Source organism: Lepisosteus platostomus, chromosome 13, assembly GCF_059453375.1.
Source record: "Lepisosteus platostomus isolate fLepPlt1 chromosome 13, fLepPlt1.hap1, whole genome shotgun sequence".
Lineage (NCBI taxonomy): Eukaryota > Metazoa > Chordata > Actinopteri > Semionotiformes > Lepisosteidae > Lepisosteus > Lepisosteus platostomus.
The window spans coordinates 31027955-31042305 of NC_142623.1; the positions used below are offsets into that span (position 1 = coordinate 31027955).

The window sequence follows — 14351 nt, forward strand, 5'->3', positions numbered from 1 at the left end:
TAAGCGTTACACTCTCCCCCGCTTAAATCGCCGTCCCCAGCGAAGGGCTATCCCGCCCCGCTTCTGACACCAATGTAACGCAACGGGGGCTCAGGCGGGCGCCCTTGCCGCATCTGGTCGGCCCCATCCCGACTGGAGGCTCGAACCCGGGACTTCCGCGTCTCTCTGCAGCGACCTAGCCCCGTGAGCCAAAGAGAGATCTCTCTTTGGCTCACGGGGCTAGGTCGCTGCAGAGAGACGCGGAAGTCCCGGGTTCGAGCCTCCAGTCGGGATCTCTCTTTGGCTCACGGGGCTAGGTCGCTGCAGAGAGACGCGGAAGTCCCGGGTTCGAGCCTCCAGTCGGGATGGGGCCGACCAGATGCGGCAAGGGCGCCCGCCTGAGCCCCCGTTGCGTTACAATATGCTCCACTAACAGAGTTGTTCAACAGAGGTTTGGGACAAGGTCAAAGTGTAATCTTGCACCTAAGCTCACTTAGCTATAAATGTCTACCTCTTGAGCCTTTGCCGAGCTAATATTTTTCTTCACCCCATCTTCACCCTAACAGCTGCCTCCCTTGCTCATTCCTTGTAAGTGAAGGGGGAATTTTTCAGCCTTGATCTTACAGCCAGGACTGTCACTTCCTCAGTCAAGCATTTAAACGTGTCCCTTTATAGTCTCAGTCTTGTGCTGTCATAATCAGGATTGACCAAACTACTACATTGGTTCCAAGTTCCTTAAGACCATATTTAAAAAAAAACATATTGCAGAAATGTACACTTGAATCTCACAAGACATCAAGTAGAAAGAACCAGGCTTCTCTTTGAGCTGTAAAGAAAGAACATTTCTTCTTCACAGGATCCCCACATATGTGTGTTAACCACCACTGCAGCTAATAATAAGATTCTAGAGAAGTTGGGTAATTTCTCTGGTATTAATTTAACGAATCATAACAGATTATGATACTACCCCTTGCTAGTATGATGGCCCCTGGTACTTTTACAATCACAGACCCAAATCTGTACAACTGACATAACCCCCAGTGTTTTTCATGAAAATATATATATTTAACTTTTAACTTCACAAGAATAAACACAAGAAAAAAAAGACCAGGGTGGGGAAGAATACAAAAGAAAACTACTTCTAAATTTGGAAAACGTTCTTCTACATACAGAGCGCAGAACATACTGTCACCCACTGTCAGGGAGAAACTTGCTTTAACTTTGTCCTCCTGGCTGAAACTCAAAACAAACGCCACTCGGGAGCCAGTATAAACAGCTCATTCTTGACGAGAAACTGATTCTGACAAAAAGATTGCTTCATTTATACAAATATTGAGACTTCGGACTACAATTATTACTGTATTATCTAAGCTCTTTTATGTCCTGAAATCCTAAAGCACTCTGGAGACCGTGTGATGGACATTTGTCCTTCGGCAATGCAGTATATTTGGGGAAACGTTTGTCCTTTTATCAGAGAAGCTTGCTACCATTAGGAACAGCATCTCTGACAAAACATCTGTATTCTGAATTGTGGCTAACCAGGACTACATGTACTGGTATGATAGCTCACTGATCCAGCCTTCTCTTGATACATCTCCAGGAGTTTGATCTGGAGAGCTGTCCCAGAATTAAATAATGACTGAAGAAGATTCCCAGGATGCTGTGGGCGGTAGCTAAAGGAGTCAGGATTTAGGCAATAATTCCTGACCCCTGCAAGTGAAATACTGCAGCCTGCAAAAGCAGAGCAACATCTGGACACCTCCCCTCCCCCACTAGCTCCCTGGTCTCCTTGTCTCTTTTCCAACCAAACTCCTCCACCCTTCTTCTATCTGGCTCGGAAGATCGCTTCACGCCTGCAGCCTGGGCGCAGGGAGTCCTGCCCCACACGCTCCACTGACAGGCTGTCCTTCTCCCAGCTTGAAGGAGTGTTTCCTGTTATTCTCCCACAACAGCCCAGCATCAAGGCCCTCTCATTCTATCCCGGTCTGGGTCACGACAACAGCAACAACGGCCTTTGTGATGCCCTTTACTCCTGCACTCACAAAGGCAGCTAAGGACAGGCTCTCTCTTCATCGATTACTCTGCCTGGAAACCGCTCGTTCACTAAGATTCTTTTTCAGACCCAGGTGTGTTTTGTCCAGTTTGTTTCTTATAATTAAAAAAAAACAGCTTAAAGTAATCCATGGGAGGATTTGTGGTCAGAAAAGCTTATCCTGGTTATTAAAGACAGAAGTGGAGATATTTATGAACACAAATATGTGTATTTTAGAAGATAGCGATCTAACCTTCATTTAGATTCCAACCTTGTTCTTCTCAGGTTAATGTCTGTGGGGTTAGACCAATAACTAAAGGGAAGTTTACTGTCATCAGGGCTGTGTGTGGAAATAATTGTATTATGTGTGTTGGTGAAGCGTTAAGAATGGATTGGCTCACCACATGTTTCTCAACAGCCGGTGCTGCCGGTAGTCTTGGTGTAAAGATGGCTGCCATACTCCCAGAGTGTACTGACAATTGCACAGGGAAGACTCACTAGGCTTCTATCTGGCGAACAAGCTCGTAAAACAAAAATCCATCCAGCCGTGGGTTCTGAACTGCGACTGTCCATCCCCCAGAGTGCAGCTCTCCGTCCGGGGCTTGCAGTGTGTGGTCTGAGCAGAAGAGCAGGAAGGTGCTCGGGAACAAATCAGCACCATTCCATTCTGGGGGCCATGACTCCTCCCGGCCTTGTGGGGGGGGTGGGACAAGCGTGTGGACAGTCACACCACTGGACAACATGGGGGAAGGTAACCCTTCTCACCTGCGAAAACACAGCAAAGAAATCATTGAAAAATTCAATCTGCCGATTGATGTATTGTGCAAGCAGCAAGGTAGCAAACGCTGCCCTTGTCGAGCAGCAGTTTAAAGGACAGATTAAACCCTTCTTAGCATGTTCTCGTGGCTGGGCATGGCTATTTTGCAATTATGGGGGAATGTGGCCCTGACACATAGCCAGTGTTTGTTTCAAACCTAATTCGTATAACCGGCGTGGTGGAGTAGGTTGGAACCCCTAGCATGAATTTAAAAAACATAGTGATACCAGAGTTATTGAACGAAGACAGTAAAGAATATATTCTGTTTTGCTGTTTAATTTGTTGTTGTTGAGTTGTTTTGAGTGCACACCATGAGTCTGGCACTGACTCTCCTCTCTGGCCCTCTGTAAAGCTACACGGCTAATGTCATTTTCCAGCCTATGTATACATATAAAATACATGTCTAAGCAATGAACAAACCCCTACCAAACATTTGTCCTCCTATTAGCCTAATGATGTGTTTTAATTTAGAAAAGCATGTGTTTCCTATAAGTAAGTTGTTTTAAGTTTTTCAATTTTGCTGTCAAACAATTTTGCTGTGTTTTGAAATATAATTGCAGGACTGTAATGTTGAAACCAAAACACTGGTACAATTTCAGTTTCTAATGTTTCTAATTTGTTAAAATATGCTGAGTGAATGACAAAAGTTTAACTACGCCAGGCCAAGAAAAACACATCAGATTTTGGCCAGTGGCAAGACAGACTTTCTTTTTAGAAACCTAATCAATGTAACCTTTGTTTCTCAAGAAAGAGAACAGGGAACAATTGCCAAGCAAAGTCAAGGCCTGCTTTGATTCCCATGATGCTCTGGATGACCCCAAACACACTTCCATACTGTTTTAAAGGAGGCCTTGGGAAAGGATATCAAAAACGAAAGCTGAACTATATTTTTCAGTGGCAAACATCTCCTGCAGTGCTGAATCAATGGGTTTCTCCAAGATATGCATTTAAAACAGTCCCAGCGGGAGAACGGAGGAATTCAAGTTTGCCTTACTTTCACCTGCGGCAAATGTATGCATGCACAAATGAAATGTAATTAAATGTAAAAACAAAATGCAGAAATAAACATGGAAGCGTGGCTTTAATTTTTAACACTAGCAAAAAGGGGCCTAAAGGTTACACCATGACAAGGCTATTTAACAACAAAGTTATTAAATGTGGAGAAACAGAGTATGGGGTGTGCCATCGCTGTGAATTATGGGAATTCATATTAATTAACTCCCACTGTTTAACAATGCTTAAAAGCAGACCTGATTAAACAGACCTCTAATTCATCTTTGGGTATAAAACCAGCTGTCTGTGGTTGCTATTTTTGATTTTATATACTTGAAGGGGAATTATTCATCATTTCAGAGGGTCCTGTGCCTCAGCATTGTGAAACCGTGGGAGCTAAATCCTATTCATTCCCATAAGCCCCTGCGACTGCTTGCTCTTGAAACGCACCCTAATTCTAAACGGTGTGCTTGGATAGATAGTAAGCAAGTTGGAAAACTTCTGGCTTTTTTCATAAGTGGGGGGTTAGAGTGGGCTCACACTCCTGTGGGAGAGTTCGGGTTTTGCAAAACTTCCACATTTCCTTCGTGCTTCATTACCACCACAGTCCTTCCTTCCAGCACAGAACAACACTCTCCCACATTAGCCCTGCAGTTTCTCACCTCTCCAGACCCAAAACAAACACAGCGCAATGTGGAAAAAAGACATTGTTTCTCAAGAATGCGCAAGAGAGGTTCACCAGATGTTTATAAACCATAACTTTGAAATATGGCACAAATACTTACAAGCTGTCACGTTGTGTAAATGGTGAAAAGAAGACAAAAAAAGTATCTAATAACTACCAGATGAGAATTTTTTCCTCGTCCTTTTTTTTCTTCTTTCTCTCAGTGTAATCATGCTGGAACGCAAGAGTGTCCAAGTTTCATAAATTTGAAATATGTGCTGTGTTCCCTATTCTTACTTCCTTTCAGTAATTTCCAAAGAAACATACGGAATAAAAGTTGGATGTTGTAAGCTCTGCTCGGTAGGGAGCTAGCTGTGGGGGAGGTTGGATTGGGGCATTGAGTTATTGTCCTCCAGTTAATTATAAATGTCAAGTCAGGGGGTTGTTTCGGTATCCAACCATATAAAAGTTTGCATGGACTCTGAAACTATAAAAAAAAGCAACCTCACTCCACTTCTTCCATTGTGGAAATAAATAAGCAAATTGCTTGCTCATATGTTCGCCTATGACATGTTCCTTTCGCTACATGGGAACAAGCCAGAATCCACACAGGAAATGACTCTGCAGGCTACCTTGTAATGTCTTGACATGGTACGAGCCCATTTCCAAAGGCACTTCTGCTCCAGGTACCTCTGACTTGAGGCGGCTTTACCTTGGCCTGTAACTCCGTTAATCTTGCGCGCAAAGGAGGAGAGGGGAAAGAGAAACTAGGAAGGCTGACCCTGAGTTTTATAAACCTCTCATTAAAACTGTCATGAGTCTTGGCTCCCAAAGCGCATGTTCTAATGGGAGTGTAATTTCTCTGCCTGCGTCACCTCTGGAGCTGTATCAACGCACAGGGCTTGCTGTCATAATTACACTCTACCACAGCTGTGAGCCCGAGAGGGCCGGAAATACACTGAACAAGCCATCGAGTATCGAATGTCTCGCTGTTATACAGCCTGTTGTAAAGTGCTTCCCACGTGTAAAAGACAAGCCCTCTCCTTTTCTTTTTTAATGAAAATATTTTCTAACCTTCAGCGCTACACGAGAGCCCAGCCTTAGGAAGTGAAAATTTGGAAAAAGCATTGCTGCATTTTTCGAACGCGACAGCACCTATCGGCTCGATTGGATTGCTTACGGCCCATGGGCAGTATCAACATCTAGAGCGCTGGGCCTGTTGTCCGAGCGAAAATCAACACGAGGCCAGAAGTGGCTCTCAAAGGGTTTTTTTCTAGAAGGCACAGGGGGTAAAAGAGTGTGAACTCCAGAAGGATTAAGCAAAGAATTATTATTCCTCCCAGCAATGATAAAAAAAAGAGTTTTGGGGTGAGAGGGGTATAAGGAAGAGAGAGTTCAAGCACAGATAATGCCTTCCTCAAACAACAGCAGCGTGAACGCTAACTGTTTTCACGTTAAAAAAAAGAGAGAAAGACATCAAAATATGTCTTTTTTAAAGTCCCATTAACTTTGAAACCCAGCCAAATGGGTGCTATTCACAGAAACAGAAGGGTGTGAGGTGGGGTGGATGTTTTGTTGTGCTCTGTTAATGTAGTTTTTTATTTCTTTAAAAAAAAACAAAGCGATAGATGGAAAAGGGCTTATTTATAGTGCTGTGAAGCCCAGGCGTTTGTCATGTTCTGGACTCTCATGCGTTCCTGTAGCCGGGCTCTGATTTATCAGCAGGCAGATCTGGACTGGAGGGGGTCGCAGCTGAAATCAAACCCAGAGAGCAGCCCACCCATGGCTACACCCCCTTCGAGTCCTGCGCTCCTGAGCTCAGGAGTGCTCCGGCGTTACAGCGTTTCTCTTGTTTGTTTCCAAGGCCCGCTTTCTCAAATACAGTTTGATAATTCTCCCTCCCACCCCCCCCAGCCCTCCAACACAAACACACACACACCATAACAATGAAGAACTGTTCTCAGGAAGTTTATCTCATGCATACGATCAGACTCAGAAATAAAAAAAAACATCCTTTAAATAACTCGGTGGTTATACCCCCGCAAGGAGAGTTTTAATCAGAAGAAATAAGAAAATGCCGTACTGTTCCAAAGGGGAAGAACAGTTTTTATACATCTAGGGATCTTGGAATGATTTGTCCCTCCCCATTCAAGAAAAGGAGACTTTGTCAACTGCAGAAATATCACATATCAGCCTTTCCAACATTAGGATCACGCGCTGGCAAGTAATTGGGACACATCCTGTATATAAATGACATTTGCCTGAAGTTTGGAGCACATAACTTACTTGGTCCTTGAAAATAAGTACCCATCTCAGTGCTGACACGTTCCATGACTGTAGGTGTTTCGATTTAAGACGAATCGATTCTCCTAAGTATCTAATATAAGGGAGAGGGGCCATAAACATGTCAAATTAGCAGTAATGAATTGTACACACAAACCAGGGGAGCTGTCAATTCACATAAGCGAGACAATACATTAGGAAGAGTTATAATCCTCTGCCCTCCATCTCACAGAGGGTTAACCCAATCTTGGCAGGCATTGCACTAAAGTGGCTGGGGCCATGCAGTGGTCACATACTGTTTCATTGGCTGGGGTACAACAGCAACAAGCAGAAATTAATGGAAATCTGTTGCTGATTTTAGTGGGCAGTGGGGCCAGTAAACAGGAGGCGTTCACAAACCCTGGAGCACCGTGCTGGGGCAGCGATCTGCAAGAGACTGGACTGAAAAGCTGGAATTTCAAAATAAAATGGAGCGGGTGTAAATGGAAAGTGGGGGAGAAGTCTGAAAACAAACGTGTGCATTTATTTTCCTAGCTCTGTATTTAGAAAAGAAAAAAACTACTTTAATAAACCATGAATCCCTCCACAATGGTTTTGTATATTATCTTTAGCCCAGCTGGAGAATGTAAAAGATCATTCTGTGTCTGTTTTCCTTACACATATATACAATGTTGTGGTATATAAATGTGGTGCACAATCAAACTTTGAAATACGGTTACTTTATTCTTGAGGTACATTGCCATGTATTGGACAATATTTTGGTCCTGCTTGACAGTAAAGTGCAGTATGTATTGCTCTTCCATATTTCCAAGGTCTCACTCCTAGAAGCCAGAAAGGGTTTGGCTGTCAACCCAGTTCAACCACAGCCAGTGGGTTAGGCCTTGTCAGAAGTCACCAGCTTAGGTCTGGGCTAAGCAGTCAGCCAACTGTGACTAGGATCTCCCAAACAGCAGCTCTCAAGTCGCCTGGGAATGACATGGATTTGGAGGGATGCAGCTGGCCAGAGCCATTCACACCGCTACCACTATTCACACAACTACTGGCACAGGAAACAGAACCGGGCCACAACGAGGCACAGCTCATGAAGAAATCTCTCGTGTTTCCCCCTCAGCAAAACCCCCACCAGCGGCATAAGGAACTCTGGGAAGAGGCTGTAGGCAATTACAGACTGAGGAGCTGAGAAAACACAGCGATTATTTCCAAACTTGTCAAAGGGAATCAAAAAAAGAGATATAACATTGACTAAAAAAAGCTGAGTAGTTGGGTTAGGTCCGAACGACTGCGGTAGAGTTACAAGATGTGGAGAGAGAATTTGGTATGACTGCCCTAGTTGAGGGAAAAGCAGCCCAGCTGTGAGGACAGGCTGCCCAGACTCATGTGAGGAATGAGCCAGGGAGCTGCTTTAAAGGTGTAGAGAGAGAGATGAGAGAGACACCAGAAGGGAATTCCTAGGTGTGAGACCTCTATACGTAGGCTAGCGGAAGTGTGAAAGATTCGGACCTAACTTTCCTCCTGAACATCTGGTAGAAACTCCATCGACGTGAGCAACGGCTTTCGTTTTGTGCGCCACAAAGCAGATATGTTCCACCATTATTCTTCCACTGCAAATTCTTGTGCAAAAACCAGAAACAAAAGAACCTCATTTGTGGAAGTACACTGCAGCCTCACCCAGGTACATTTCCTTTAGGAGCAAGCAGCTCATTGAGAGACTCAAGAGATGATGCCAGCAGGGTCTGCACCTGAGGGAGTGAGATTGCACTGTGCGCTGTGCACCTCTGGATTGGTTTCAGATGTGGGGTAACAATCAGGCAGGGATTTCCAGCCCAAGTGGTGGGTTGCTTTCCTCAGCCGGATGTTATGAAGGATGCAGTCTCACAGGATGGTTAATTTCGAATGAATATTTGGCCCTCTGTGTGCGTGTGTTTTAAACAGGTATTTTTTTAATCATGAAAAATTGAAACCAAAGTCTCTCCACTACTCTGGGGGTGTGCTCTCATGTGAATGGTGTGGGATATGAGATGTGTGTACTCCGTATCTCTCCCTGCCTTTATCCCAGCCACAGACCAGTGCACTGCACATGTGTATTCTTACCCCACTAGCGCAATCTTCAATATCTCACACAGGAAAGTCAAGGATGCCACTGAAGGGGTTAAGCCAAGGATTCAAGAAAATTCTCTGGTTTCACCCACAGCAGTTAAGCTACTGTAGGACTCTTTACCTCTGCTATGTTGCCCCTGACCTGAGAATCAGTAAATTCCTGCCTCCAGGCTATTAGGAAGAAGGGTGGTTTTTGGTTTGCGACAGTGTTTTCAATATGCATTGCAGGAACCTGGCAGTTGAAGGACTACAAGGATATCAACTCTTCTTCCAGAGCAATGCATCCCCTTTGACGTAGTTTAACAGATGAACAAAACCGAAATAACTGTTGTGATGCACTGCTAAGACACAGAGGCAGAAGTACTACATATACGGTATATACTCAGACATGCAACTGTGACACTGTCCCAAGCCCAAGATGGAGCAGAAGCCACAATCATACCCAGATCTGGTGGCTGAGCTTTGCGCAGGGCCTGATGCAGGTGGACACACAGAGGGCTCACATTCATACCAAGGGTGTGAAGGCATGGAGGAGAAAATGGTCTCCACTAATTTTGTGGAGCTTGTTTTATTCACATATGCAGTATAATATACACATGTATAAAGTATCTACCCTCCAGTGGACTGATGTCCTATCCAGGGTGTATCCTGCCCTGCACCCGATCTGAAATAGGCTCCAACTCCCCCGCCATCCTGACTTTGAAGAAGCAGTTAGAACATGGATGGATGTAGAAGTAGATACAGAGAACAGGATCTCCAGTCAGAACCAATTACCGGCTGGTGCTGTAGCGGAGCTCGTTCGGATACGGTGACATCATTGCCCTTCCTGCGCGTAGCAGGGACCTCAGCTGCCTGGGCTGGGGTAGGTCTCCTTTAGCTCATGCGGCTGGTTCCCTGTTGCGTTACGCCAGAGACCCGGGTTCGGGCCCCTGGTGTTGCGGGACGAAACGGGTGGCGGAGGGCACGAGCCCACGTGGAACCACAACGGTCACAGTGCCATTGCAAAGACTGGGCCCGGGCCAGTTACACTCTTAATTAGGCAACTTAATTAAAGAGTTATTGAGAGAGGGACAGTTTAGGCTTCAGGTTTGTGGTCTGCAATTCCACGTCTCTGAGACGCTGAGACACTCGGAGAAAGCTCAGGGCTGAAAAGGAGAGCTTGCAGTTAGGGGAACACAGCTCTGCTTTCTGCTTCCTGCACTCCGTACACTGACTGACATGGGACCTGGCCTGTCGTTAGACTTCAGGCCCTCGGCCAGCCTCCTAGCGGTCCCCATTCCCGAGGTGTTGCTCTTTTCTCTGTATTAAACCCAACGCCAGGGCTGCTCATGGAAAAGAGAGAACTGTGAGACAGTGTTCTGGACAGATGTGGAAGTTCAGACAGGTCTAAATCATCCACTGTTCATGCAGGACATACTGGAGGTCTTGGACCAGCCCAGTCCTCTGGATTCTATCCCATGCGGAATTCCCTCGGACTCCGCAGCCCCCTGGCTCCTGCCTGGCACAGTAACAATAAGACCGTGTGTCTCCACAGTAAGAGAAACGGGCAGGAGACACTTCTTCGCCCTGGTCCTCACAGACCGAGCGTCAAGATTCATCCAGACCGAATTGTGCCAGGGCAGGTCTGGGCACAGACTGGCACCTTTTCAACCAACTTAAACACAATGGCGTCGGTGAAAATGCCATAGTTTGTTTTTCATTACATTTTAGAATGCAGCTCCTAATGGGTTTCATTTTGCTATCGCTGAAAATAGACTCCGTGTAAACATTCCTTGAATAACTTGTGGTAAAGTTGCGCAAAGCGCCTACAATATTCAGAGAAAGTGAACTCCCAGCATACTGTACTGCAGAGGGAAAAAGTTTTTTTTTTCCTCTGCAGCTGTAATCTTTAGTTTTGTTTTAATCTACATAAAATTCACACCATCGTCATTGCCCTCCTGTTAGATTTGTTTCTTCAAAAGGAGCTACATGAGATATTGAACTCTACTAATGCCGGCTTGGATCAAATTGATAACAAGTCGTAATTGTCCATTTTTTTCTGCCTTGCTGCCTTTCTCTTGATGTTGCTTAAGCAAAGATCTCTTTATTCACAATCAGAAGATGAATAATGTAAAAACTACTACCACTAATTCTGGAGTAATGACTCATAGTCCAGGAGGATTATACACTGTGAAGTCTGGAATCGGAAAGAGGAACAATTTGCATTTCTGCATTCCTTATTTCCCTTTACTTAATTTGTTTAGCTATTTTTGTTTTTACATATTCAGCATTTAAATACAGACCTGTCTCATTAACTTGTAAATCTTCCATTCACACTTGCAGATACACAACATTACTTACCAATTAGCTTGGCTTGTGAGTTCACATTTCTTCCATTATATTTTAATGGCACCTAATGAAGCTTAAGAAATATAATTAATAGAAATAAATATATAGTTTATGCTACTACCAAAAAGCATCAATCAACATGTCCATACTACCTCCCTACACAAGATACTTGCTCCAAATGATTTTGAATCATTAATATCATTAAGATAGAGTGGTAGGACTCTGTGTCTGACAATATTTTAAACGTGCACAGCAGTCCAATCCAGTGCTGCTTATAAAAGCTTTGCATACCAGATACTGATAGAATACAATCCGCTTTATATAGTCCGTTGTTGTGCATTTTCACCCTCTGTATGCAAAATCAAAATGTGACCCTGTCAAATTACAGTTTCTACACCAGTCATTGCATGTGTGACCAAACCGCGCCAAAGTTCACAAATGCCTTCTAAGGCTGAATTGAACATTTACATTTGCTATCATATAGAGCACAAACAGCACAAAGGAGGAGTATGTATTGCAAATTTGATCAGCACATGTGATGGGTTCGTTACTACCACACTTCAAATTGGCTTCATAATCACGTATTGATTACCTTGAGCTGTTGTGATCAGATATTTGAAGACGCTGCTCAGAGTGAATTAAATATTAAAGCTGAATGGAATGGCAGGTTAGGTTTCTTCTCACCCACACAAAGCTACATTAATAACAATCAAAGCTACTGCAGTAGTAGTAAATACTAGTAGAGGCTTTAAATAAATTGCTGATGCTCATAATTCGCATATATTGTCCTACTGTAGCTCCTGATGGTATCTAAGATGTCTGAAGTGTTCATACAGCAGGATACATTCCATTAGGGAAAGAACTGTTTGAGGTGACCCATCACCCCCTTAATTAAAGCCTCCATGTCCAATACAATCATCCATTATGTGTAATTCCGGGCTTTAAAACAAATCAGGTCTTGGGGTTTTTTTGTGTTCCCAGCATTCAAAAAAATTAAAATAGTGAAATAAATAATTAGACAGACAAACAAACAGACATGATCCTGTCGGACGGGTGCAGTGCTGCATTAATGGATTTCAGCTTGTCATTTGGCACATCCTTCAATGCAATTTACTCTCATATTTTAACAATTCCAGCCACATTAACACCGAGCGGGAGAGAGAAAGTGTACTTTCAGATTTCGCAAACAAGCGAATGACAAGTGTAATGTATGTGAGCATATTCGTCATAAAAAGTTCAGTGGCCCTTCGCCTTGCTGCACCAACTCTGAAATTTAACAGCTAAATGTGGTTTTATAACATCCATTAGGACACCTCACCCTCTCTAATTAGTCATACTTAAAGCAAATTACTCTACCCGATTAGAATAAATATTAACACCACAGGATATTCTTTTTTACCTGCGGGAAAGGCAGTAGGTTTCACAACTCATTTTTACCTGCAGGGGTACTTACTTGCACAGATCAGATCAACAGTGAGTGGACTGCAGTATATACACTATACTGTATATACCATCTGCAAGCACCTCCCCCTCAGCACACACAGGTTTTCACAAAGATTTTTCATTAATGCCAGACGGATTTCCCATCAGGCTTCAGACGCTGGAATAGAAATCAGACACTCACACTGAAATGTTTTGTTTTTTAATCTTATAACTGCCTTTATTGGGGATCCTTTGGTAAGTATTTTAAAAGCGACTTTCAACCCACAAGGGGTTGCACAGAAAATAACTTTTTGTCCATCACAAATGACAAGAACTGGTGGTATTACAGTGCCCTGTGATGGACTGGCGTCCAGGGTGTGCCTTGCCTTGTGCCCATTGCTTGCTGGGATCGGCTCAGGCTGCCCTGTGACCCTGAACTGGATAAAGAGGTAAGAAAACAGATGGATGGCTTGAGAACAGAAAGAAAACCAAGCGAGCTGGGGGCTAGGGATGTGGCCCTAGCTTTAGTCCGAGGCTCCCCGTCTTGTAAGAGTAACAGAATGGATCTGACCTGATTGACAGTTTTCAGTTCTGAAAAGTTGCCTTTCAACATTTCAATAGCTCCATGGTTAAGGATCAGCGCCTGTGGCTGGAAGTTTGCCTGTTCGTATCCCGCGGCCGGCAGAGGAATCCTTCTCCGTTGGGCCCCTGAGCAAGGCCCTTAACCCCAACTGCTTCAGGGGCACCGTATAAATGGCTGACTGTCTGTGTGTCTCATGGAGAGCAAGCTGGGGTATGTGAAAAGACAAACACCTAATGCAAGAAATCGTATATGGCCCATTGCATTTCCCAAGTTGAATATAACCCCAGGCTCTGGGGTGGGAAAACAACATCTGCCAATATTCCAATCAAGCAACTGATTAGTTCAATCAAGGCTTCCATTAGGTCATTCAGAGTGAAGACGAGCAGGTGTGGGAGTCAGCAGGGCCAGGACGGAGCGGCCCTGATGGAGCTGACGTTCCCCAGCTGGGATCAGGAGCTGAGCAACAGGCGTTCTCCACAGCAGGCCCCAGATCTGATCCTTGCGTTCTTACAAACAGCGTGAGCAGACTCGACCTTGAGGAATGGGAAACCCAGATTCCCAAAGCAGGGGGAAAAAAAGAAAACCTCAGCTGAGAGCTGTAGCTTCCGATGTGTGACAGGTAGGCAGCAGCAGGAACTGCCTCATACTGCCAACTTTTCAGAAATCCCCTTCTAAAACAAAGTCGTATACACCCCCTTTAAATGATGTTCCATTTTGTTGAATTGCAAATGATACAAACGCCTTTTCTTAAAGTGAAGATTTTGCATTAAAACTTGAATGCTTAAAACCCTTTGTATGGATTAAGTAAAACGGCAAGCAAAAACAGCCCCCCCCCAAATTAATCAATAATACATTTCCATAAGTATTCACACCCCCCCGTCAGAGCTGCCAGGCTTTTTTGAACGAGTCTCTACCAGCTTTGCTTTGGTCTTGTTCTGTGGGTTGTACACTGCAGAATGTAAATTATGTCCAAAATTAAAACATACACGGAGATTTGGTTCCAGAATTTTTGAAGAGCGTTACTGTAAGAAGTTCAATATCCTACTACAGACAAGAGTTACAGAAAAGAAGAATGACGCGTTTTTCACTTCATCATCCTGGGAAATGAATCATTTCTTGGAGTTTATTTTACAGTAAAGCAGGCAGCTCCGAG

General features: G+C 44.1%; 1 long non-coding RNA gene across 1 annotated transcript; it reads left to right on the forward strand.

Annotated features, from left to right (window-relative positions):
* The first annotated feature begins 404 nt into the window (after positions 1 to 404).
* Positions 405 to 3894, forward strand: LOC148650378 (uncharacterized). The gene is made up of 2 exons (XR_015926097.1): positions 405 to 2105; positions 3576 to 3894. It is a non-coding gene; the product is annotated as an uncharacterized LOC148650378 (long non-coding RNA).
* The last annotated feature ends 10457 nt before the right edge of the window (positions 3895 to 14351 follow it).